This window comes from Triturus cristatus, chromosome 11, assembly GCF_964204655.1.
Source record: "Triturus cristatus chromosome 11, aTriCri1.1, whole genome shotgun sequence".
Classification (NCBI taxonomy): Eukaryota; Metazoa; Chordata; class Amphibia; order Caudata; family Salamandridae; genus Triturus; species Triturus cristatus.
The window spans coordinates 743,693,679-743,720,805 of record NC_140594.1 but is presented as its reverse complement, the minus strand read 5'-3'; the positions used below and the strand labels follow the sequence as shown (position 1 = coordinate 743,720,805).

At 47.5% G+C, this 27,127-nt stretch overlaps 1 protein-coding gene across 2 annotated transcripts in view; it reads right to left on the bottom strand.

Moving 5' to 3' along the window:
- SERPINE2 (serpin family E member 2) overlaps positions 1 to 27,127 on the bottom strand; it is a 323,804-nt gene that overhangs the window by 220,376 nt on the left and 76,301 nt on the right. The window contains exon 2 of one of the 2 annotated variants that reach the window (XM_085634405.1): positions 9,907 to 10,015. The exons of the other annotated variant lie outside the window; for it this stretch is intronic. The gene's annotated coding sequence lies outside the window, so the exon portion shown is untranslated. The remainder of the gene's footprint in view (positions 1 to 9,906; positions 10,016 to 27,127) is intronic. 2 annotated transcript variants of the gene reach the window in all.

Below are 27,127 nucleotides of genomic sequence, written 5' to 3'. Positions count from 1 at the left end.
GGAATCGCGGCTGACCCTACGGAGAAGAACTCTTGCTTGACACTACACCATGAGCCCTGCTGACTGCGTCGCGGCTCCCCCTTATTGAGACAAGGAACCTCACGGAACATCGGGGCCCTGCTGACGCCGTCGCGGCCCAACCTCGCTGAAACCTCCCCCAGAGCCCTGCTGACGTCGTCACGGCTCGAGCTGAACTGAAACACCTTAAGAGCCCTGCTGACCTAGTCGCGGCTCCAGCTCCACGAACTGATCGCCAGAGCCCTGCTGACGTTGTCGCGGCTCGACCCCTCCGAGACCCGGAGTCCCCCCCAGCTTGAGGATCAAGAACTGGGCCTAAGGTACCCTCGTACCCAGCTGCTACTAAAGACTGTCCCGCTACCCCGTCCCTACCAAAGACTTTGAGACTCTTGCGGATCCCTCGATCCCCCCTTGTATATATCGATAACCATAACTCCTAAATGCTGATAAAGAATTGCTCGTCTTGATAAACATCCTCGAGTCCTGTGTGGTGGTGTTACTGTGCTAGTACGGTGTAGGAGAAGGACCTCTCCTAGGAGGCTTCTCAGCAGCGCTCGGCTACTTCGTACAGTGTGGGGGCCCCCCTGGGTGGTCTCTCCAACTCCCCCGAGGTCCGCCTTCCAACAATTGGTGGCCAGCGACGGGATCCGAGCCGAACGCAGACCGTACAAGCAGGTAACCCACTCGCTATCCATCCAGACGAACAGAGACCATGAGCAACCAGGAAACCACCGCGACCATGGAGTTCCAACCAGAACGATTGGAAGAGTACACGCAAAAGAGTTAAAACAGTTCTGCAACGACAAGGGCATTGCGACCACTGGCCTAGGTACCAAGGAAGAGATGCAGAAAGCCCTGAGAACCTGGATAGAGTCCAAGGCGGGTCCCTCCCAGAGCGAAGGTCCCCTGCCCCTGAATGCAGCCACGTCACCAGCACCGACCCCAGCGAACGGAGGGAGAAACAGCCTGGAAACCGGCATCTCCGCGGAAGAAATACGAGAGCGGTAGAAGGTCCAGACCCATGAGCTAGAGCTCGCACGACTTCGGCTGGACGGCGAAATCCTGCTGGCCGAAAAGAAATTGGCCATGGAACAGCTGCGTCTACAAGAGGAGATAGAGGAGAAGAAGCGGCATCGAGAGCTGGAGGAGAAAAGGCTGACCCTCGAAGCTCAAGGCCCAGAAGGGGGAGACCGGCACCCCCAGCAATAGAGACGCTCTGCCGCCCACCGAAGCCAAGGTCCATATTCCCAAAGATGTCGTCAAGGAGTACTATAAAAACGACGACATCCAGCAGTGGTTTAAGGCGTACGAGGTGGCCATGACCTCCCATCAGGTACCCCGGAAGGATTGGGGTGCTGGCCTATGGGGTCGGTTCCTCAGCGAGGGCCGAGACCCCCTACTCCAGCTCCCGGAAGAGGTGATGACCTCGTACGACCATATGAAGGAGGCCCTGCTCACCCGCTATGGACTAACCGCGGAAATGTACCGCCAGCGTTTCAGAGACTGCAAGAAAATCCCCGGTACCACGTGGGTAGAGTATGTTGACTTTTTCAGCAGGGCCCTGGAAGGGTGGATCAAGGGGAGCAAGGTCACCACCTACGGGCAGCTGGTCGACCTCATTATTTGGGAACACCTCTCCAACAACTGCTTCGTGGAGCTAAGACAACACCTCCTCGACAGCAAGCTGACCGAGCCGCGGAAGCTCGCCGCCGAGGCCGATCGATGGGTCAACACCCGAGTCTCCCGGAGCTCGATGGGGGAGTACCAGCGAAACCCCACCGGACCCCCCCCACCAGCGCGGCGGGGGAAGAGGGTCGAACAGGAATCGAGACATCCCAGCCGGGCCGCCCCGGAGTCTGCCTCGGGGGCCGCCTCAGCAACACACCTCCCCGAACCTAGCCCGAAGAGGGACGATGCCAGCCAAAACCGGACCCCAGCCCACGATAACCTGCTACGGCTGCCAACAAACAGGACACTATGCCAGCGACCCTGCCTGCCCCCGGAACCGACGAAGTGGGACCAGCGGGCCCCCGCCCCGACAACTAGCGGCTGCCGCCCTGGGAGAAGGGGAGGAAGAGGAAGAACCCCTCGACGGGGGGTCCACTGAGTGGGAGCCGGCGGCCATGTCCCTGGTCTGCCTGGGCAGCCAGGAAATGGTGCCCCGAACACCCATCCCGAGCAACACCCAGAAGTACCAACAGTGGGTCACTATCAATGGACGACGGGCCAAAGCCCTCCGTGACACCGGAGCCAGTGTCACCGCTGTCCGCTGCCACCTGGTGGCCCCCGAACAGATCCTGCCGAATGTGCTATCCCCGTCCGGACGGCCGACAACAGCGAGATGGCCCAGATTCCCTTCGAATGGGGAGGGGTGACGGGCATGCTGAAGGTGACTGTCCGCGACGACGCTCCGGTGGACTGCCTCCTGGAGATCGACCGCAAGAGTTCCCCCTGGGCTCAAGTGGAGCGGCGAGAGCATCTCCGAATGCTAGGACTACCCGAATGGGCCTGCGCCACCACCCGGTCCATGGCCGCCCAGGCCCCCCGTTCGTCCATGGCCGCCGACACCGTCGAGCCCGAGGGGCCCGTGCCACCACCTGCCTCCAGCGAGGAAGAAGCGGACACCGATGCCAGATCCACGGTGCCCCCCCCCCCCGGACGAGATCGCCTCTCTCGGCACACTCGGAGCTTGCCCAATGGCGCCACGACGGGGGCCCCACCAGAAAACAGTTCTTGCAGGAACAGAAGACCTGCCCCTTGAAGGAGTCCGGCAGCAAGCGGCCTCGCAGGCCAACGGTGACCAGACCGGAACCCACTGGGTCTATTGGGCCGAAGGACTACTGTACAGCGAGCAGAAGATTGCAGAACTGGGAGCCAGTCGAGTGCTGGTGGTCCCCCTCCGATTCCGGGAGTTCCTCCTTAACCTGGCACATGATGTGCCCCTCGCCGGGCACCTGGGGCAGGACAAAACCTACAGCCGCCTGGTGACCCACTTCTACTGGCCCCGGATGCGGAAGGACGTGGACAACCACTGCCCGTCCTGCCAGACCTGCCAAGCCAGCGGCAAGACGGGGGGATGGGTCAAAGCCCCTCTCCAGCCCTTCCCAGCAGTCAACACCCCGTTCGAACGGGTCGGAATAGACATCGTAGGGCCCCTGGACCGCCCTGGGTCACCGCTTCATCCTGGTCCTCGTAGACCACGCAACCAGGTAGCCTGAGGCCATCCCGCTTCGAACTGTGACAGCCCCCGTAGTGGGCCGGGCCTTAATGGGGATCTTCAAGAGTGGGGTTCCCCCGAGAGGTGGTGAGCGACCGAGGTACGAACTTCATCTCTAAATACATGCGGTCCCTGTGGCAGCAGTGCGGGGTCACGTACAAGTTCACCACCCCATACCACCCTCAGGGGAACGGACTGGTCGAGCGGTTCAACAGAACCGTAAGAGGCATGATCAAGGGCCTGGAAGAACCCCTACGGCGGAGATGGGATGTCCTGCTGCCGTGCCTCCTGTTTGCCTATCTCGAGGTCCCGCAGAAGTCCCTGGGATTCAGCCCTTTCGAATTGTTGTACGGGCATCCAGTCCGAGGACCCCTCAGCCTGGTCAAGGAGGGCTGGGAGACGAAGCCCCGAGATGCCCCTCCCGACGCCTACAGATACCTCCTGACCCTACGAAACCAGACACGAAGGTTCCGAGCCCTGGCCGAAGCCAACCTCGAGGCCAGCCAAGAGGACATGAAAAGATGGTACGATCAAAACGCCTCTACCATCGAGTTTGAGCCGGGCCAGCAAGTCTGGGTCATGTCACCGGTTGACCCCTGCGCCCTCCAGGAGAAATGGACCGGGCCCTTCAAGGTGGTGGAAAAGAAGAGCCCTGTCACCTACCTGATTGACATGGAGTCTCCCCGGAACCCCCTCCGGGTTCTACACGCTAACCGGCTCAAACCCCACTTTGCCCGGACCGAACTAAGCCTACTGCTAGCGACCGACAACGGGGGCGAAGGCGACTCCGAGCCCCTACCCGACCACCTGCGGACCACGACGGGACCATCGAAGGCGTCCAACTCGCCTCCTCCCTGACCCCGGAACAGCACCACGACTGTTAGCAACTGTTGCAGCCCTTTGCGGCCCTCTTCTCCCTCACTCTGGGGGTGACTCCATGGTGTGTCCACGACGTCGACACTGGGAACAGTCCCCCCGTGCGACACAGAGCATACAGAGTACCCGACCGGGTGCGGGCCTGCATCCAGGCTGAGGTGGCGAAGATGCTGGCCCTCGGAGTCATCGAGCCCTCCGACAGCCCGTGGGCCAGTCCCGTCGTCCTGGTGCCAAAGGCCGCCGCACCAGGCACCCCCCCGGAGCTACGATTTTGTGTGGACTACCGGGCCCTGAACGCTGTTACCAAGACCGATGCCCATCCTCTTCCCCGGGCCGATGAGCTCATCGACCGCTTAGGGGCAGCCCGCTACCTGAGCACTTTTGACCTCACCGCCGGGTACTGGCAGATCCAGCTCACCCCCGGTGCCCAAGAGAGATCCGCTTTCTCCACCCCTGATGGGCACTACCACTTTCGGGTGATGCCCTTCGGCATGAAGAACGCCCCAGCCACCTTCCAGAGACTAGTGAACAAGGTCCTGGCCGGGCTAGAGGCTTTCAGCGCGGCTTATTTAGATGACATTGCCGTATACAGCAGCCACTAGGCTGAGCACCTGGGGCACCTCAAAGCAGTCCTGGCCGCCCTCCAAAGGGCCGGGCTCACGATCAAGGCCAGCAAATGCCAGATAGGCCAAGGATCGGTGACCTATCTGGGCCATCAAGTAGGGAGCGGTCAGGTGGCTCCCCTCCAACCGAAAGTTGATGCCATCCAGGCGTGGGAACCCCCCACCACCCAGACAGCTGTCCGGGCCTTCCTGGGCCTCACCGGGTACTACCGGCGATTCATCAGAGACTATGGGAGCATTGTCGGCCCCCTCACAGAGCTCACGTCAAAAAAGCAGCCCAAGAAGGTACACTGGACCCCCCGCTGCCAGACGGCCTTCGAGACTCTCAAAACGGCGATGTGCACTGCCCCCGTGCTACTGGCCCCTGACTACAGCAAGGAGTTCGTAGTGCAGACGGACGCCTCCGAATATGGAATTGGGGCCGTCCTGTCCCAGGTAGATTCGGAGGGACTCGACAGACCCGTGGCCTTCATCAGCCGACGGCTGCTGCCCCGGGAGCAGCGGTGGAGCACCATCGAGCGGGAGGCCTTCGCTGTAGTGTGGGCCCTCAAAAAGCTCCGGCCCCATCTCTTCGGCACCCACTTCCGGGTCCAGACCGACCACCGGCCCTTGCGGTGGCTAATGCAAATGAGGGGCGAGAACCCCAAGCTGCTGCGATGGTCCATCTCGCTGCAAGGGATGGACTTCTCTGTTGAACACCGGCCCGGCAATGACCACGCCAACGCCGACGGCCTGTCCCGCTTCTTCCGCCTCGACGAGGGGAACCCCCAAGGAAATGGGTGACTCTCCCTGCCTTCGGCTGGGGGGGGGGGGGGGGGGGACGCCTGTTGGACCCGGCCTCGTGGCGTGGCCTTAACCCTCTTGGATTGTGCTCGTCCCCCCGCACCGGCCTACACGGGCCGCCCTTTCAGGCCGCCAGGGACCCCTCCTCCTTTCGAGGCCCCCTTTGGATTGTACCCGTTTTCCTACACCCGCCTCAGCGGCCCCCTTTTCCAGGCCGTACAGGGACCCCTCATCCCTTCGGGGTCCCCCCCATGCTTGCTCCACGCACCAGCCCACGCAGCCCGGCTCCCTCCGGCCTCGGCCCCAGCGAAGCCCCGACATCGAGGCACCTAGATCTGGCCAGGGGGCACCGCATGGCCACTTCACCACTCCCGGAGGAGGAGAGTTTCGATGGGACCCCCACCGTCCCTCAACACCTAGGTGCGATCGTCCTCCGGCCTCCCCGGGCCTGGCGCCTCTCCCGCTGGGCGTCTGGCCTCTCCCAGCCCGGCCTCTCCGCCCCCCCAGGCGCAAGGGTCCGGACATCAAAGGGCTCCAGACCTACATCTGGGGCAACCCCGCAATGGGACAGTAGTTGTATCCCAGAGTCAAGAGCCCTGCTGATGGAATCGCGGCTGACCCTACGGAGAAGAACTCTTGCTTGACACTACACCACGAGCACTGCTGACTGCGTCGCGGCTCCCCCTTATTGAGACAAGGAACCTCACGGAACATCGGGGCCCTGCTGACGCTGACGCGGCCCAACCTCGCTGAAACCTCCCCCAGAGCCCTGCTGACGTCGTCGCGGCTCGAGCTGAACTGAAACACCTTAAGAGCCCTGCTGACCTAGTCGCGGCTCCAGCTCCACGAACTGATCGCCAGAGCCCTGCTGACGTCGTCGCGGCTCGAGCTGAACTGAAACACCTTAAGAGCCCTGCTGACCTAGTCGCGGCTCCAGCTCCACGAACTGATCGCCAGAGCCCTGCTGACGCCGTCGCGGCTCGACCCCTCCGAGACCCGGAGTCCCCCCCAGCTTGAGGATCAAGAACTGGGCCTAAGGTACCCTCGTACACAGCTGCTACTAAAGACTGTCCCGCTACCCCGTCCCTACCAAAGACTTTGAGACTCTTGCGGATCCCTCCCTTGTATATATTGATATCCGTAACTCCTAAATGCTGATAAAGAATTGCTCGTCTTGATAAACATCCTCGAGTCCTGTGTGGTGGTGTTACTGTGCTAGTACGGTGTAGGAAAAGGACCTCTCCTAGGAGGCTTCTCAGCAGCGCTCGGCTACTTCGTACAGTGTGGGGGGCCCCCTGGGTGGTCTCTCCGACTCCCCCGAGGTCCGCCTTCCAACAGCAACCAAAGTTAGCCATCTTAAAATGCAGTCAATTTAAGCATAAATAGACATGATTTTCTTATGCAAAATAACGTTTGTGTTACAGTAGAGTTAATACGAAAACATTTAATAAAAAGCCCCACCATATCCTCTGTGGCTGAATATAAAGGCTTTGATTTGATAGCATCTGGTAGAATCCAACTTTGAATGCCAAGAAATCAAGAGGGTGCATTTTTGGAGAAGCTGCTGTATATTTTCATGATGTGAGCAGGTTCTCAGTATGGAAACCAGTCCTAGGTTTTGACTTTGACAGTGTCAAGAGCTCCTTTTTATATCTCCCTTTAGTTAAAAAAAAAAAAAAAAAAGCTGTAAGCCCCCACTCACTTCCTATGACACCACTTCCTGAGTATATTAAATGATGGGAGTGCTACAGATTTTGTAGACCAGATGCTGGGGTCAGGTCTTGATATGTCACTTCCTCCATATTTCATGGTGGCGCAGGTTGATCGTGGGGGGGGTGCTGTATGTGTTTTCTACATCTGATCGGACCATTGGAAACCAGATGTTGCAGTCTCTTCATGCTATGTCACTTCCTTCTCATGGTTTTTAGATGTACACATGGGCGAGTCACTTCTGGGTGGGAATTGCAGCATAGGGGACATGGTCAATGTTACTTTCAGATCAGGGTTGGTACGTGAACCCACTTCTGGATCCAGGGCCATGGACAAGGTCACTGTCACTTTGCAGTCAGAGGTCATAAGTGAGGCCCCTTCTAATGTGTGGCAAAGCGGAGTGCTGCCGCATTTAGCAAACCAGAAATGTTTGAAATTGATGCTAGGTATCGCTTTATACTATTTATATTTGCAGGACCACTCTTCATGTACACCCTAGAGGTGTCAAATTGGCCTAAATTGACCTAATCGTAAAAATGCATTGCAGGAATTTGCCTGGGAGGAACAAATCAAGTCGAGTGAGAGTGGAGAAAGCTCCCATTTCGGAAGGGAAGTAATTTTACAAAGTTTCTAATTTCCTGAAAATCTGGCATAAAACCGCCTCCTTTGGACCCAATTCAGACACCCCGGCACTAAACCAATACTAGTAAGTTCCAGATACAACGAGTCAGAATTACAATACAATGCTCCGCAAATGTCTGAGCATGACGTTATGTCTTCAACTAAATGAAAACTGGCTTTGGACACAAACACTCAACTGCATTTAAGAGCTGAAAAAATCTTGACATATTATCAGCAGTCTCTAGTCTGTAAACTTGAAAATGTATTTGGCACCCTTGTACACCACAGTATATATATATATATATATGCACAGGGGCGGAGCTGGGATTCATCTGAAGTGCAATTAGGTGCTGACAAAAGGTCACAGATCTGCTACATCCCCACTACTAATGTACAAATACTACATTCATACTACTCGACTGGCACTTGAGAGGTTCTGCAAGATGAATACAAAAGAATTAAGAAATGTGAAAGTGTGCAACACAATGCATAGTAATAATCTACTAACACCTACAACTGAACAGACCCATATTCCCACATTTGATTTTCTTTTGAATAGACACAGACTAGGTAGGGCTGCAGCATGCATGGAAGCGTAAACTCTCACATTTGTCAACTGGTTTCAGGAACTTGCTTCTTCATTGGGAATGCACTGTGACATTAAACCAGCACTAGCAAAGCTAATACATCTGGCTGGTTTTCGATGTAGGGGCGCTTTGTTGTGATTGCCATTGTATGTTGTGCTTTGGCTAAACTGCAATAAACCACACTTACAGGAACCCAATTGCCTCCAGGCAACACCCTGATGCATGTGTGCCAAAACCCACAAACAGCAGACATCAGGCCTCGAAAAATCCACTTGCGAGTGAAATTTTAGCAGGTCTTGCTATTTTTAGCATTTACTCGACCCTCCTAGTGAGTAAACTTAAGCTGGAAGAAACAGGCGTTTTGTTTCTTCAAAAAGTGAATGAGCAATTAAAACGCCTTTAAATCAGGTTTTATCTGGACACATTTGCCAGTTGCTAAAGGACAGAGGTCCAATGTCAGCTTGTCTTTTTACTAATTGTTGCTCAGCTGTTCATGGAAAATGGGGTTTACTTTCCCTTTCTCTTTTTACAGTTAATGCTTTTTTTCCAAGTGAGCTATTTGACAATAATTGTGAATCAAAATGCAGTAAAATGTCCTTTTTTCCCTCGAAAACATATGAACAGTTTGTAAATTAACAGTACAAGTAGATCAGAAATTATGAAATAACTTTTTTTTGTAATTCAGAAGTGTGATGTAAACAAAGATTTAAATTGTAGGAAAACAAAATCAGAACACTTTACTTGATGTGCAAATGACAAATATTTGCAGAAACTTTATTTCCAAACATTGTATACTATATAGTTTTAAAACTACATGTCCATGACAAATTCTGTGGCCATTTAAATGTAAAATCTGCTGATTGCAAATAACAGTGGGCTGCTACTTTATGCTTTAGTTTTGTATTTGTATTTATTAAAAGTTATAGTTCTTAAACATGTTGAGACATTCCTGGCTAAGCCCTGATGACAATGCATTTAATGAACTAAGAGGCAAGTCTGCAGTCAAGTATCTTTTGTGGCTAGATTTGCCTTCTATATGGAGCTAATGTTTAGTCTAATAAATCATACAAAAGCTTCTTCTGTACAGCAGACGTGCTGAACCTGTGTATTTGAAGGCGCTCTCATATGTGATAAAGAAGAAAATGGCGTCTCATTTAATTAAAATACTTGCCCAGGATCACATAATTTGAAACCAGTTTATGGGTCAAGAGCATTATAATTAGGTCGAGTAAATTATTTAAACATTTTTGGGATTTTTCAAGACCTGGACATATACAGTCACATGAAGAGGTGGATTCAAAGCCACATGTTCAGGAAAGCAAATTAATACACAGCGTTGGATATCAAAATCATCGAGCTATTAAAATTACATTTTCAGGAGTTTAGCTAAGAATGCACCTGGGCGATTTTAAGCAAGAAACCTAAAGTCAGGTTTCAAAAAGTCGAATTTTGAATAAAGGACTTTACGTACCCAAGTGCCTGATGAGTATTAGACAAACAGAATAAAGAACGGCAGCAAGGTTTTCTTGCTGCAGTGGAGTAGAGTCCAAAACGTCCAGTGATTCTGTTCCTTTTGTCTTCTGAAAGAAAGCGTTGCAATGAACCTTTTGAAAAGTCAGTTTTCGGGCTACATAGAAGAATGTCACCTTCAGAAAGCAGGTGTAGTTCGTTAGTAATAGTTGTGTCAATATTATCGTAAGCAGCTACCACAGGAAAAATACACCTTGTTTAAACCACGGTCGGCAGATATTTAGGTGATAAGCATTTGATACAGCGATTACGTACTTTTTAACCGCGTGTTCACGTGCATGCTCCTTTATGAGGACCCGCTTTTAGATTGAACGCTTCCTATTGTAAACATCAGGACACAACATTTTTGCCCAGATACTGCAGTTTGCTCTAATATAGAATTTTCTAGATTTGCTTAAAAAGCATAGCACAATGTTAAGGGGCAGTAAAAACACTTCTATAAAGCATGTTTATATGTTAATAGCAGAGTGTTTTTATTTAATCGGACATTGCACAATGTTTATGCAGGTTGTTTACAATTCGCACTACACAATTAAAAAGTCAAAACATGTATAGGACGAAAAGAAAGGTTTATTGATAAACTGTCTATATGCTTTACCATAAATTTTTTTTTTTCTTTTTTTTTTTTTTTTTTTTTTTTTTTTTTAAGGATTGCTTTTCTGATTAGATGTCATTATTGGAGTTAAACTGAGCCTTCAAGGAAGAGTGTTCTGAAAAGAATTGAGATGAAGTTTGTTTTAGAAGCGATGAATAAAAACATGCTCAGCAAACTATTGCATAGTAGATTCATTTGGGAGGTGGGGGGGGAGAGAGTCTGTATATTTTGCTGTAACTTTAAGAAAGCCTAGATGCATGCTAGTCTTTACATGATAGGAAAGTAAAACAAGTGATCTATATATACACACACACCACATCAATTCGCAGCTAAGCATTGTGTATTTATGACTGGCTAACACATGAAACAGCATGCACTTCCTAAGCAAAAAAAAGCCACAAATCAGAAACTGTTACAGTAAATATGTGAAAAAGCAGAGCTCAGCACTCAATTACAAACTTCAACTCTCATTGTATTTGTAGTCAAAAACAGAACAGCTTGATGCCACTCACTAACAAAAGAACAAATCACCAATATAACTATTATTGAAATTCCATAACCGTGATGGACAGCAGTTATAAGTAACAGCAGAGCATCAAAAACACATGACAGTTATTAGCTGCGGAGAAGTGACCCAAAGCACACTGTCTTTACTTCCTATTGTAATGGGTCCTACTGATTTTATTTGTGCAGTTAGGTTCCATCGCATATGTGTGGAGGGAGCCAGCTTGTGGACTCAATGTATTAAATCCTAGAGGGATTGAAAAATGCATGTAGTTCTGAATAAGTCAATGTAGAATTGTAGCAAAACCCAGCTCACTGGATTCAGGGCCTGATTACCGAGACCGCAATGGTAGTCCGACCACCGCGACCGCAATGGTAGTCCTTCCAACGCCTCCTCTGCAGTCTGATCATGACCATGGAGCTCAGATTGCCGCAAGACTGCTGCCACCACCAGAATCTTGGATCCTGCGGTTGAGAAAGCAGTGATCCATGGCAGCAGTGCCAATGCGGGCACCGCCATGCTCATCATGACCTGCATTTCTGCCGACCTTTTCATGGCAAGGACCTCGCCATGAAAAGGTAGGCAGAAAGGCAGGGAAGGGGCCCCATATAAAGCCCCAGGGCGATTTTGCATATGGGGTGTGGGCATGGGGGCACATGTGACCCCCACTTTGCTTGCACTGTCGTGCGTGCCATGCATGACATGGTGCACAGTGCACCAACCTTCAAGTGGGGTTGCCACTGTGGCAACATGTGCTGCAGGTTCTCTAGGAGCTGAAACATGCGCCGCCGCAGTACCGCTTCCGCAACACCACCAGTCCGGCGGTAAAATCGTAATGCGGCAGTAGGGATGCCACTGGCTTGCTAGCGTTCTCCCGACCGCCGCAACGGTCCGACCGCCAAGGCCCAAAACGGGCCCTTAGTGTGGACCTCCCAAAAACATTTTGTAAAATCAAACAAAATATTAAACAATGCTAGTAGTGCAATTTGATGCATATTCCTATTTATATACGTAAAACGTGGCATGTTTTATTGTGAACAAGTTACCCATCAAAATGCTATTTGGGCATTAATAGAGCACATAAAATACTTAGTCATATTTTCAGAACAGGTAGGCCTTTATTGTGCTTTTGAGCTGAAGATGATCCAAAAGGAACATTTATACATTAATCTAATGCTTCTAATGCATTACAACACTACGCTGATGTAGTATCCATTTGTAGTTCAAAACATCTATAAGCCCCGCTTCTGCATGCTATGTCCAGGTAGAGTTGATGATGTTGAAGATTAAAAATCTGTCGAAAACTGTATAAATTGTGTTAAGTGAATAAGGATAATTTAGTGCTTGTCGTACAGCTTTAAAGTGACGTACTACATCACGTGATTAACTTTGTTGTATCATTCTCTGCTGGAATAAGGCGTTATTAGGCTCCACGGATGAAGCTAAGAGCTTTAATGAAGGTTCTGAATGAATTGTAAATTCTCAAGGCTGAAATCAGCAGTCTCAGGCTCAATAACATTTCATGTAATCAATGTGTCCTCATGTGGTAGACGATGCGAACGTAGAATCTCATGTAGTCTAAGAGTGAGAAAATCCTTGAACGTATTTAGTCGCAAATGCTTCTCTTGGTTTGATGTCTATTAGTCAAAAGCGTGAGAACCACGTTCTAATGCTGTGAATGCATGAACCTTGTGTCTAAAATCCTATCAAACCGCTTCAATCTGTCGGTTTTGTTTCGGAGCTCCAAGTTCACGATTCTCTGGATCTTTGGCTTAGCACTTGGCCTACATTTCCATTTGGCTTTATTCAATTAGCTCCATGCACTTTGAAGTAAGTCTTTAAACTTGAGATCTTCGAGTCTGTCCATTTTGAGAACCTACTGCGATTGTATGACAAGGCACAACTGAATTTCCAATAAACAAGAGAGACCAGTCCAATCGGGGAGCACCAAAGTCTGTATAAGTACTACACCGCTCCCAGTCCGAGAAAGCCACTGTGTACCCGGGAACTACAGAAAAGCGTGGGTTTGGGTTCGGGCAGATCCATGGATTCATTACAGAAATATTTGTCTAACAGCTAAACCTGTCAGCCTGAAACAACCCTGAGCCCCAGCTTTACTAACACTCATCACAAATGCAATGAGCAAAACAAACATTATTAAAAAAACTGAGCTGGGGCTTTAAAGTACCTTAACGAACGTTACTGTATTACGAAAATTAAAATTTTCCCACAATAGTTCTTTGCGGAGGAAAATTCTCCTCAGAATATTTCTTTAATGTAAACCTTTATATAGCAAAGCCAAGACATTTGAAAAGGAACAGGACAATAAAACCAAAATGTAATAGCGAAGTTAAAGAATAGTCTGAACGTACAGAAAAGGGAGGGAGTTAGGAAGAGGCGATCATTGGCACTTATTTATTTATCCAGCAAAACTTTTTGTGCAGCAATGCAGCTTAGAATATAGAGCCTGGATCATGCCCACGGGTTGCCTGGTTAAAGAAACAGGCCTCAGAATAGTAAGGGGAAATTCCACCTTGATCATAAATATATAATCAAATCTTGAATCTCAACTGACAATTAATACTCGATGGCATTTCATAGCTACCAAGGTTTCAAATTGCGATGTGTCACATTATCATATTTTCAGTGTAGTTATGAGTGGCATTTGAATGACTGAGTGACACATTCTTGTGAGCAAAATCATGCACTGAATAAGGGGAAACATAAGTATAAGAAATTACAGCCAACGAGATATCTAAGCACAAGACATAAAAAGAAAGACCAGGTAGTCTAAGAAGGGGAGAGCAGAGTTATATGAATGAGTGCTGTCATCATTCTGATTTAGCAGAACCCCTAGCTCACGGCAGAACATCCATGGCGTGGAGAGGGAAGTGAAGAGAGTGGGTTTGGTGGGAAAGTTTGGATTCTTGTAAGTTACAAGTTGTAACCCCTGATAGCATGGGGTGGGGGAGAATGAGAAAAAGGGGACTGGCTGGCAAACTACGGAGTTTTTGTGGCCGTTTGCAGTGACAGGATAGATCTGTTAGATCTTTCACAATTCGATATTTTGCACTTTTTTTGTTAAAAAAGGTAATTTTAGGTCGCAATTCACAAGCTACTAATATTTCCATTTTTAAATGGTACCTCCCGTTAGTAGAAATACAATGCAAAACATTATAGGTGGACATGACTTTACCTTGGAGGTGAAAGGGCAGCAATATGCTCAGTGCGAACTCCCGATCGTCCATGATGCAACTTAAAGGCTGCAGACAGCACATACCCAGCATTGAATTTGGCCAAGACAACCTGACAGACAGCTGAGGCACACACTCAAAAGTCGCGGCCGCCTGCCGAAAGCCTCAGTAACCAGGGCAGAACTACACCGACTGGCAGGCAGCAGCTGATGATGATGATGATGATGATCTTGCGCTAGCCTACGCACTTAAAAAAGTAAATGTTTTGCTGATTAACATTTAAAAACTCTGGCACACACTGTCTGACACTTGAGAGCCATGGCAATTTGGGTTTACAGGCCAGCCGCCTGCATCCTTAAGGTCCTGGCCTGTCACTCCCTCGGCAACCGTGCGTCGGTCGCCCGGGCTTAGACTCCCTCATTTAGGCGCCTCAGCAGCAGGAATAGCTAAGCTGCACATTGTGGGCTCCAGCGGCCACCAGGGCCCGTTGGCCTGAGCCCGGCGGTCGCGGGGTCATTAATTTACCACACGCGCGTGGTGCTGCCATGATTTGCGCACTCTTAGCCAAGCAGGCTTCCCACAAAAGTGACGTCCTACAGCACGTACCTATTGGACACTGCCTCCTGACATCAGAATGAATGCTGCTCCGCCGCTCTGGATATCGTCTCCTTTTATCTATACAATGTGGCAACAAGTGAATTAGCAGCAACTACCCAGCCGCCAAGCCTGTCTGGAGCAGCGTGCTGCCATTCTTATATTCTAGTGAGCATTACCAGCACTACTGCAGCTTGACAGCAAGGCAGGCGCTGTGCCTGCTATGCGTGACTTCGCATTTCAGTGCGGTAATGTGGACCACCGCACTGAAATGCGTTACCATCACGCCTGAAGCGTGATACTTGCCAGAGCTGGCATTTAATAGAGAGTATGCAGTGAACCAATGGCTGTCAAACCCACAGAATGCCCATAATTCGGCGGTACCTTTAGACGCCAGTGACAACCAGGCAACTCAATTACTAGTCACTTCTGGTTAGATGATCATATCCTTCCGCAATACAGGCAAGATGCAAGGCTATACGTTTTCGATCTTCCTTCATACGCTATAAGACATTATAGGACACTGACACCCAAAGAAGTGATGGATGAAAGGAGGGAACCGGGTCCTGATAAATTCCCCGTACCAGTTAGGGCCACAGCAGTTAAGAGCAGAAAAAGGCAAGACAATGAACTGAAGATACGTACTGTCAGATTCTCTAGTACAGTGCATTTAATCACGCAATGGGGAGGTATTAATGAAAATGTCACTGAATCCAGCTAACCTCACACATTTACTACTACATTCCATACACCTCACCAACAGGGAGGCATATAATTCTCGTTGTAAAGAGCTCCAGGGGAGGCCACCCTATGGACCTTTGAGAACCATGGGGAGGAGCCTTGATCCTCCTTAGGAAAAACATTTAGGTGGAATGGTGTTTCTCCCTAATGGACCAACTCACAGTGCTGGAGGATCATAATACAGCCCTTTTTTGAGAGTGTGGTAGGTTTGTGTTATAGTATTTAAATAAGACTGCCATATTAGTTTTAGTATTTAATGACTTTGTCAATAGGGCTCATGTTTCCTACATAGGCCCACATAAAAAGGCCATATTCTTCATAGTAATAGTATAATGTGCTACTGCTCTGTTAAAAAATGCTACAGCTTTAGTCTTACTAAAACACAGTTCCATCAACAGCTCCAGTGCTGATAATACCCAGATTCGATGAAAATTACCCAGATCTCTAAAAACTGCCATATGGCATTCCAAGAATCATGAATATCGCATGAGGGGCACTGCTAAATGTGCAAATATTTGAAAAGGTAGGTTCCCCTTTCTGTCCTCATAATCCCCCCCCCCCACCATACCGCGTCTTCTTGGGGATGCCACAGCACAGACAGAGCCCTTGGGCACACCCAAGACTGTACTTTTAGATCCCCAACAAAAATTTATGTAAGTGCCCATGACCTAGATTAACTCAGAGCTCTGCTCTCGACAATGACTACGCTTAATCAGAGCTCTTTATGAATAGCAGAAATGTTTTAGTACTGTACGTAGTCCCTATTGGACCATCAACAGCAGACTTCGAATTAATAGCAGATTGCACAGCATGGCTTCCTGGATTCATATGTTCATACTCCTGCTGTCCAGACCCCAGACAACTTCAGAGACCAACAAACCTGTGTTAGGAATCTGGTAATATAGCATAACTCCGCAGTTAACTTGACCATTGTGCCTTAAATAAACTCATTTGTGGGTCTACAAGTGTGTCACTAACAACACTGAAAGGAGATATAAGCATTGGCAGAGCCAATAGGTCTCGCCTTTTGGCTTTGGCAGTGCTTTTCACAGACTGTTCAGCATCATTACATTCCAAGAGAAATGTATTGCACACACAACAGGGGCCAAACCCGTATAGATCACAAAAGCAATGCGAACAGCTCATCTGTCTCCTCATGTTGAGGAAATATGAATTTTGTGATCAGTTATGTCCCCTATCGTAGACCCCAACGGCTCCATGTGCCTGCTATAAGTACATGTATGTTCCCTCCTGCTCCAGCTTTGAAGACGCAAATATATGTGCGTCCACCATCAACATGTCCTCTTTCAGATCCGCCATGAATGGGTCAGATATTCCATTCCTAAGTATGAAAGGCCACCGACTTTATGTGGTTCACTTTCCACATTTTACAGATTCAGGCGAGTAGGCCCGGAATTCTGTCATCAAGCCTTTTCTTGCCTTCTGCCTCTGAAAGCTCCAGTCTGAGCCTGCATCTGTATCCATGAACTTTGTCCTACTCCCTGCGCGGCTAACGGTGCCTGATCCAGCCTGTCGCCTGCCAAAAAAACTGTATTTCACCTTCAAGATTATCTACTCCGCTCCTCATCCGATGCATTCCTGTCTAGTAGTTTAGGTAAACATTCCTCCAGCTACCGTGCAAAGGGCCAGGCCTCGCTGTCCTCATGCAAGTAATTCATAGCCCCGTTACCATGGAATATTCCTACCCCCTCGCATCTAGTGTAGACACTTAGACGCTTGGACACGCACTAACAGTCAGTATAGAATAGATTCTATCCTAGAGACCTCTCCTTTTGGATAACACAGTTCTTTAAACATAGGATATTAGATATGATTTGGGATTAGGTTGACATGACCCCCAGACTTCTGTCTCCACATGTAGAGCTAAATGTCAAGTCCCCTTCACCCTCTAGTTGCACGTCAATCACACGTCATGCGGCTGCGCGCGCATCTCTGTCAAATATTTCTGCTGACATTGCAAGATTCTCTTATGGATCCACCCACTTGTGACATCATGTATGATGACGTTTATTAAATTACGCCCATACATCCGCCTCTATTAGTTACGTATGCACCTTTTATCTGTACTATCAGCTGTTACGCCTCTTGCATCTGTTTCACTGTAATGTATTTTCTATAAAACTGCCTATCTGTCAATAATGTATGCCCTTCCTTCCTGAACTTTCGTGGTGATGGAATAGAAAGCCTACAATTCGAATTGTATTCCTTTGTATAGGAATAAAGCCTTTTAAAACCTCTAATACCACGGATTCTGCCTCTTATATTTACTGAGTTATTCTTAATAGACTTTACCGCATAAAAATAGTACCGGTAATGAAATATTTACCACAATGTGACCATGTCTTGCAGAGTCGGTCAACCATTTTAGTCAGACGTTGCAACAATTTCATATGTGCAACATGGAATCATAACTATGTAACTGTAACACTCCACACAACCTACCTCACAGTACCAAAAGACCACCTTAGCTAAACTGTACCACATGTGCATAACACAGCATAATTGTCAGACGATGAAGACAAGCAGCACAGAAACCGCGGAGCAGACAAATTAAAACCGTTCACCGCTTTGAACTGCAAAATCCTACAGTAAGCATAAATGCGTAAGTAAGCTACTAAGAACCCATGAAAAATTTGCCACCTCGCATGCATCTTAAAACAAGTGCGACAAATACAAAACGTAACACTACTTATGAAAAGTGCTGGTAATGTCCCGTTTAAAGCACTACTAGCTGCCATAGAAAGAACAGTGGCATGCGGGGGAGGGGATGGCAGGTGGGGGGGGCAGCGCACGGCTCGCCATAGATAAACAATCCGTGGCATACCATGGTGGGTGCGGGGGAAAAGAGTCGACCTCATGGGGCGCCACAAGTGAAGGGGAGAGGTTGAGAGCAGCAGACTCTGTGCCACCTCAGAGTAGGATAACCTGCTTACGCCTGGCCCTTTCTGGGCTATGAACGACAACGCTGTGGGGAGACCCGCAGCAAAAGTACAAGTGAAAGTACGTCGGGGTGTGGGGGGGGAGAAAGACAACATGAACGGGAGGGGGGCAGGAGCATGGTGAGCACAGACAAAGGGAGGGGGCGAGAACAAAGTAAAACACAAAAGATAGGCCCATATCAAAAGGATTTATGTAGCAGGGGCGGTCGCCAGGGCAGGAACAAAACCACCACAAGGCGGAACAGTACTCTATTCCCCAACAAAAAGTATGGAATTTATAAAGACGGACCAAGCAGCCAATCAAAAGCTGTGTGTGGTGGGTGTCTTCAAACTTCCCAGAAGGATTACAGCATGCCTCACAGAGCAGCACATGCACGCTGCCTCTAGGCTCAACCTAAAAAGCAACAACCGCGTGGTGCCATGCTCTCACATCGAGTAAAATAAATGAATCCCAAATGTACTTTTGTTCACTTAAACCAAAAAATGCGTTTCCATCGCACTCCAGCACTAAGGCAATGGTGATTAGACATTTTTAAAGCTTTAAAAAGGATGCTAGCATATGCTTTTTCCAAATGTGAAGATTAAAAGACGTTCATCATATGCATTTTAGTTTGAACATCTCCTCAATCCCAGCAGGTGTCCCCAAACTCCAAGTTAATAAATGCCATCAATTTTCAGACAAACACATCTAAAGATGTATATGCTTCATAAAAGCATAAAAACATGTTTTGCAAAAGACAGTTTCAACCTGGTTTAATTACACTTAACTTTTGCTCACTGTAAACAGACCATAGGCTGCAGCTGAGAATGTTTAAAGGGAGCCATTATTGCTCAATCTCTTTTGGCAAGCTCAAATTTATTTGTTGGTGCTGCTGCACCCATATTGCTCTGCATTAGGGAGGCACTACAAAATAGGGACCCATCAAAACACAGTGGGGTTGTAAGCATAAAAGGACTGTTGCCAGTTATGGAGAGAAAAAGGTGGTCAGTGGAAGGGGGGGGAGATTTTATAATATGGTGAGATGCTGTTAATATTGCAAAATTGCTTCTTCAGGAGCTGCGTCCTCCACCAGAGATAATCTTGAAGGGGCGGGGGGGGGGGGGGGGGGTCTTCTTGAGGATTACTTTGTAATTTATGTAGCTCCTCATTAATGTAATTGGGGCTGGCAGTGGGAGCCACCAGAGTGCTTTAAAGGAAGGTGAAATGCGGTTGAACCTCTGGCACTACATCAGGACAGATGCAGTTAGGGAGGCGAAGTAGGATTTAGGCGTTCTTGTGAGCAGGGCCTTGCCTTCATCAAAGTGCGAGAGGACCTGCACTTGTATGGCAGTTCCGAGTCTGCCTTCAGAAGGATGGTCTATTTTCGAAAGCAATTATAGTGGACGCGCCTTGCAATTCTTCTCAAGTGGAGGGAAGTTTTAATGTGGAAGCCAAGCATTTGGGCAGACACTGCACTGACCACATTTGAAATGCCAGATATGTGGGGGTAATCCCCAGAGTTCATGGATAGTGAATTTAGGAGTGTGTTGCAGCAAGGCTGCATGGTCTAAACGGTCTTTGAGTTGTTTTCCTTTGTGAAATGCAAAGATGGGACTCTAAAGTATAAGGTCACCTGCTGTCAGGGCATTCCAGTGTTTAAGAATAAAAAAAAAATTACTCCGAGATTAGGGAGAACATAGCAACACACTAGTTTTTCACTACCCTGTTTATGATTGGGAGGTAGCAGAGATTCCCTCAGGCAATACCAAGCTCTTTTTAGAGATCTTCTTACCAGGAGCGCTTCTAGCTGTTAGTTTCTGGGACAGTGTTTCTTCTTGAGATTTTGGGCTCTACGTCCGATTTTCTAAATTGTTAGTGCATTTTAACTGGGTACATTTTTAGGTCTTTAACTAACTTGTTTTGGACTTTTTAAGCTTGTTGTTTTCTTACCGTTTTGCTGTTTTGTCTTAATCATGCAAATATACCACTTACAGTATCACTGTTCAAGGCCTTCTTGTTTGTGCCAAGACAGGAAAGGAGAGTCAGGGGTTCCTCACAGGAACCAGTTTACCTTCAAGGGTAAGACTATTTAGGCCTTGTGAGAGTATGGTTATAGCTCCAATCAGATATGTTGCTGCTCTCCTCCACAGTTTAACAGTCTCATTCTCTACAGTCTTTCGCCACTATTCCTTTCAAATAATGTTCCTTTAATTAAAGTATTTTCATGGAAATGCTTTTCTCCGAAACGTATTGTTCTAAAAGAATGCATAACAGTGCCACAGGCGCAGCAGAAGAGTTGACAAGAGCGGTTAGATTTGCACCATAATATTAGGCAACATACAAGTGAATTTGAAATTGTAAACAAGTTCTAATGTCAGACTGTCAAGTCGCAAAATCAACTTCAGCTCTTCTTTTCGTCGTACCTCTGCTTGGTAGGTTGATTATGGAAATAACTACCCACAAAACGTCGCCCTCGGTGTGGTTACTCTGTATAAAAGTGTTCCACTAAAGGTGCTGTTGAGTAAGTTTATTCAAACTTGCAGACGAGGTCTGTCAAACAGTAGGATGCACTTCAAGATGCACACCAATAGTGTGACAAAGTTATTATGCAGCGCTTTAATAGACAGCTGGCTTTTAGTCCAGGTGACATTTAGCACACTGAATGGAATTAAATTTCACGAAAAAAAATTCACTTTCAAAATAATTCTTCAACACTTGGGTGCATCAAAAACACTGTTGAAATTCAGTAAAAGGTGCTTAGAATAGCAATAATATTTTATTCATTATAGAGGTTGAAGTTTTAGTGACATCCAGGTAAACAATAACCACTTAATATTTTTGCCTTGTTATTAATAATGCAGGCAAAATATTATCAAGTGATATAACCACGTTCAAATTCACTGGGGCCAGCTCAAACACTGTGTCCAGAGGAGGGACACAGGTGGTTTTCATGGCTGCAGGAACACGGGCAGAGTAACTAGTCTTTTCCCACCCAGGGGGAGCTTTGAAGCCCCCACCGAGTGGCAGCAGACTTCTGTTTCCCTGCTCACACTCTTGTGTTGAGGGAAACGCTGCTCCCTCTAGCACAAAGGGAGCAAGCAGAAATAGTTGCTCCCTCCGGGCAGGAATAAAGCAGATTTACAATGCAACAAGGATGGGTGCATGTGGTGAACCGGCAGGGCCGTTTGGGCCATGATGCTCCTCTCACAGCCCTTAACTAGTAGCTTGTGGGTGTCTTGGGTGAGCACTGGGGCACCCACTTCTGGCCCCAGGGAGGTGGTCGCCAGGGCCCAAGGAGACTCATTCCCCTCCCCTTCATTTTTAAAATAGGCCCATGAGGATAGGATCCCCGGGCTGTAAATGTTCAGGGCGTGGGCCTGCGCATCGCTTCCTCAATGTTTTTTTTTTTTTTTTTTTTTAAAAAGGGTTTTCTGGGTGGGCACCAGGACTCCAAGTGAATAAAAAATACGATAGGAGCTACTCAGTAATTACTCACTGCTACAGCATAGAGCTCTGCAAGGGCTTTTTTGTTTATTCATTTTCTAAGCTTGGTGGTGCTATTAGAATAGGGAGGGGAACCGCCATGTATCGGGGGTTGCTGCAGAGTGAAGCGGACCCCAGCCCCCTCCCTTTTGTGCCCCCCTCCCAAACCAGCAAATCTACATGGTCTTTAAAATCATGACCGCAGGAGAGAGTATATATATTTATTCTTTTTTTTTATATAAATCGCTCCTAGCTGGAACTTTCTCTTCTCCAGCTGGAGTGCAAAGCCCTCTAGTTGTTTTTATATATATTTGTTTTTAATTTTTAAGCCCACAAATTGCAATAATAAAACTATGTTAAAAGAAAAACTCAGTCATTAACTTTTTTTGATATAGGTTTATTAAAGTTTTTTTATAATGATCACTATTATTAGCACTGCATTATGTGAATTACTGAAATGTACACTAATATTAACAATATTGGCCATTTCTGGAGAAAAATGATAATAGGGTCACCTTTTAAGTTGAAGCCTACCATACAAAGCAGCTGTCTGGTTGTCTAATGATATCTTGATGGCATTCAGAAACCTTCCCTGGGAATGCATTCTGCCTATTGCTTACCATTGGCTTTTTGGTTTGTAACTCACATTTGCTTGCTTTCTACTTGTTGTCCCCATTTGTTTTAGGCTGTTCAGCTCAAGTTTGTCACTTCCTTTGCCCAAACCCCATTTATTGTATTCATCCACCAGAGCTCGATATAAACAGGCCTTAAATCTTGTTCTTATCTGGTCACATTTGCTGTGCATTCAAAGACGGAGGTCAAATGTCAGACACTCTTCCAGGGAGTTTGACATTTGTTTTTCCTTCCCAGATTTCAGTGAGAGAATTTGTGTGACAATCGTGCTGGCTCTGGGGAGTGCTTGGGCAAGGCTGTACAATGTTATCTTTTTTCTAGCACACAATAAAATTTAGAGGTCTATAAATGAACTGTGCAGATATTTCAGAATTAGACAAGCCCAAATGAAGCACAGTGTTTGGTAATTCTGAAGTGTGGTCTAAACAAATATTGGAAAATTATTAAAAAAAGATTTAATACAGGTGCTAACATTTCCATGCATTATCGTTTATGCGCTGTATCCTTTTATCAGTGAAACTGTGTCTGTGCTAATGTAATAGTGATTTCAATTGAAGATGTGTGGTCTCCAATGAAAGTGTGCTGCCATACCATGAATAGTCCACTCTACACCAGTCCATTGTAATCTGCACCACTTCACACCACGCCATTGCACTCTGCTTCACTGTGCTCTACTCAATTTTACGCCACTGCACTCAAAGCCACTTCCCTCTACACCTCTCTACTCTGTACCATTCTACACCACTGCACAACTCTACTCAATGGCACTCTGTAATGTTTCATTCTATGACACTGCACTCTACGCCAATACACTCCTCACTGTACCACTCCACGCCACTCTAATCTACTCTACACAAAATGCACTCTATGCCACTGCATTCTACATCACTGCACACAAGGTCACTCTTCACCACTATACTTTACAACACTCTACTCTGCACGCTCTGGCTCTGAACTGTATACCACTCTGCTCTGCACTACTGCACTCTAAGCCACCACACTCTGCAGTACATTCCACTCTCCACCACTGCAACCCAATCTACGCTACTCCACTCTGCACTACCACTACACTCTACACCATTGCACTCTATGCACCACTCTAATCTACACCACTGCATTCTACAACACTGCATTGTATGCTGCTGCAATTAGCACCACTATACTCAACACTACATCAATGCACTCTATGCCAGTTCACACCACGCCACTCTATTCTGCGCCACTCTACTCTTGCAACACTGCACTCTAAGCCACTGAACTCTACGCCACTCAACTCTGCACTACTGCTTTCTTTGCCAATGCACTGTATGCCGCTTCACTTTACTCTGCATCACTCCACTCTACGGCACTATACTCTGCACCACTCTGCCCCACTGCACTCTGCCCCACTGCACTCTAATCTACACCACTGCATTGTACATCGCTAAATTCTATGCTGCTGCATTCTACACCACTTTACTCTGCAATACTCTATGCAAATGCACTCTACACCAGCCAACTCTACTGTACGCCAGGCAATACGACTCCACTCTCCGCCACTCCAATACACGACACTGTGCCATTCCATTCTACGACACTCCACAAACTTATTCATGCTGAACAGAAGTCACACTGGTGTACAACATGGTTAAAACACATTGGCTTGCATAGAAGAGACCTATTGGTTTTGCCAATGTCTGTTATAATTTGCTGCTGTGATTCTTTGGCAAGGTCATTAAGAATACCTGGGTGCAGCCAGGACCTACGCATACCAGAAGGCTGTGCAGTACGTGGCGTTGCCTCCTTAGAAGTGGTTGGATACTAGGTCTGGCCACAGGTTAGGCCCTGCAGTGAATCCCACATAGGGCACAGCCAAAGGCCATGGGAAGCATGGGGATGGCTGCCGGCAGGGATGTTGGATGCTAGGCCCTGTGACTAACAACCGCCTTGCGCAGCCGAAGCCATGCACTGCAGAGTGTTGGCTTTCAGTATGGTAATAAAGTATCACTTTATGTTAAAACAAACCTCAAGAAATTAATTGAAAAAAGAAAAAAAAAAAAAAAAGGTTAACGTGACACTATAGTTAGGTGAAAATGTTGCTTTAAACATACCATTTTAAATGTACAAAACCACTGACATCCACCAGTTAGTTATCTCAAGTGTGAGGAAACATACCTTTTGCATGTCCCTCCTACTACTGGATTTTCCACTCAGAGTGCACTGGGGCCTGCTAACCAGTGCCAGTTTTTTAATCCATTACATGGGTGCTGAACAGGCTACCCCTAACTGGAATAAGCTGACTGACTCATAAGTCCTTAGTATATGGTACCAAGATTAACCCTCGGCATGCAAGTCAGTGTTCACCCAATTTTGCATCACTGATTGTGCCACCCTCTGTATGACAAAGTAAAAAATGGCTCCCAGCCTGCCACTGCAGCCTGGAAGAGGAGTTATAAAACTGCTGGTTCGACTGCCATTTAAACCAAAAGGTAAAGCCCCAACTTACCTTAACATATATTATTTACACAACTCCACTATGGATGGCCTATTGAGCCGTAAGGCAGGGAGCTGTAGATTATCAAGTAGGACATGCACTTAAATATGTCTTAACAGCAAAACTTCCAAATTGTCGTTTTGCAGTAGAAAGGTTAGCAGCACCATTGGCTACAACAGAGTTACCAGCTGACCTCTTAGTCGGGCTAACTTCTGAGTGGACTACTAAAATGGTTAACTCAATGTATCAAATTAATAACGGCATTTTAGCCAACTTGATACCCAAGTCAAATTTAATATCACTTTTAAGGAAAGGCAACATTTAGAAAGTAGCCACTCTGGTGCCCAATTTATACAGTGGTATTTCCTAGTTGCTGGCCACCAGACAGCCTTCTGCCCTCCTGGAAATTAGTTTGTACGAACAATAAAGGCCTGCCACAGAGAGAGGTGTCACCTTCACCTTGCAGGAATCCAAACAGGGTGTCAGCCCAAAAGGATAACTTCAAAGGGGATGCTGCTTTTGGTGGGCAAATGGTGATCACAATTGTGGATGGTTGCCCTTTTGTTCAGGTAGGCTCTATCTATAAAGGGGTTACCCCGTGCCCCTCAGAACTTAGGCTCTAAATGTGGTCTCATATAAAATGGCTTGAATCGGAATCACTTAATATGTATGAACCGAAGGTAATGAGAACACCTATTGCAAAAGCACACAAACGTTAAATCAGAATCAATATTAGTTTGAGAGCATTGCCCCAATCAATTATACAATGGTTTCTGCTGGGGTGCTCCTTGATAAGTGCAGAAAATGCTCATACAGTTCAAAGGATGGTGCGAAAAATGCAGACAAAAAAAAGCATAAAACAATAATGATCATTCTATAGATAAGCCTGGTCCAAACACATAGTTCATAAAGTCTCTATAGTTGGGACATTTCCAATAAATTTCCAAGAGTTATGTCAGCCTAACTTAAGTCCTTTAGATAACCAAGTAAACATCAGTGATGTCGAGGATGTCTATTTTCATCACGCGCACACATCCCTTCTGTCTTTGTTCAGGTAGACAGACTGGCGACAGGAACAAAGAGGACACCAGTTGCTGAACCGGTTTTCCTGTTGGCGTGTATCGCACAGGTAGTCACACCTCTAGTGTGGCCTACCAAGCTCTAAACATCCAAGGAAGGGTTCAGACTTCTTCGGAGTGGGCAGAATAGAGCACTCTGGGATTGCTAGATGCCACACATAGCCGAAAGTCGTCACAGGGCAGGATCTGGTTAGCCAATTAGATAGTAACTGCATCATCCCCCAGGGCACTTTTTGGGCATAAATATGGCACCCCTAGCACCCTGAACCTCAGATCACAACGAAACTGGTTAGAGGACCAAAGGAGGACAGCCCTGCTGACCCCTGGACCTGGCAAGAGTGTCCCCTCTGACTACTGTACTGCACCTACCACACCTTGGTCAAGCAAATAGGACTGTGTCAGTGCCTTCTGGCCCATGGAAAATTCACTCCCAAGGCCCACATCGAAGAAGTGACTCAAAGAATCAGTTGGCTGACACCTTTGAACCAACACCAGGGCCATCAAAGCTGGAATAGCCCATTCTGGCTAGTCAGAAGCCCAATTCTTCGACTCACAACTGACCACAAACGGACAACCCAAGAGACTGATCCACAATAGCCAAAAGCTGCACTCAAGTCAGCTGGACCCGCCTTCACCAAAAAAGGGGAGAAAAGGAAATTGCTGGACCCGCTGTATATGGAGATCGGTAGTAAACCACAAAATGGCATGATATCCTTGGATTTCGCTCCGAGCCCAGTTGGCTACTCAGCAAGATAAGTAAGAGGGCCTAAAGAGTTCCCAGTTTTTTGCTACCTCCTATAAATCCGGTTTCCAGGCAATTTCAAGGAATGGACGAGGATGGCTCACTCACATTATGTGACATGCTTCATCATATGCCATCTCGTTTCACCCTGGTAAGAACGTACTATCAGGGCCGAGTATGGGG